Source organism: Protopterus annectens, chromosome 8.part0, assembly GCF_019279795.1.
Source record: "Protopterus annectens isolate FY-2018-M chromosome 8.part0, PAN1.0, whole genome shotgun sequence".
In the NCBI taxonomy this organism is placed as follows: Eukaryota; Metazoa; Chordata; order Ceratodontiformes; family Protopteridae; genus Protopterus; species Protopterus annectens.
The window spans coordinates 1,661,099,371-1,661,099,932 of NC_056741.1; positions in this window are offsets into that span (position 1 = coordinate 1,661,099,371).

Sequence of the window (562 nt, forward strand, 5' to 3'; positions counted from 1 at the left end):
GGCACAGATTCAGCCCCTGACAACCCTGCCTGTACCTCATGCATATGTTCATCACTGCTAGTATTTGTGGGGACACTAACATCAGATGGACCACAGGAGGGTAATGCACCTACATCACCTGTGAATGCAAAGAAAGACTTTAAATTACAATAGACACACACAGAGACACACACAGACACACACAGACATACACAGACACCATGCATGTGATTTGACAGATGGCATGCCTGTGATACAGCAGACGGCATGCAGCACAGACATCAACAGTGTTAGTAAGCATATCACCTGGGGTGCACACTACAGAAAGCAGGTGTCATATCAGTAGCCATGCCATTCACACAATCATGGCAGTATGCGTGCATCCCCGTGATACACCATGTGGACCAGAACAGGATAACAGTACACATGGCTGACGTGACCTTGACATGTAATCTGCTGATGTGTGCATTATCATGCATACATGTCTGACACAATGGTATCCTGACACATGTACAGCGTCGTAATGGGCATCACACTGCGGTGTTGTCTGTATGCCCTACAATTAGAATGCATGTTTAGCAAA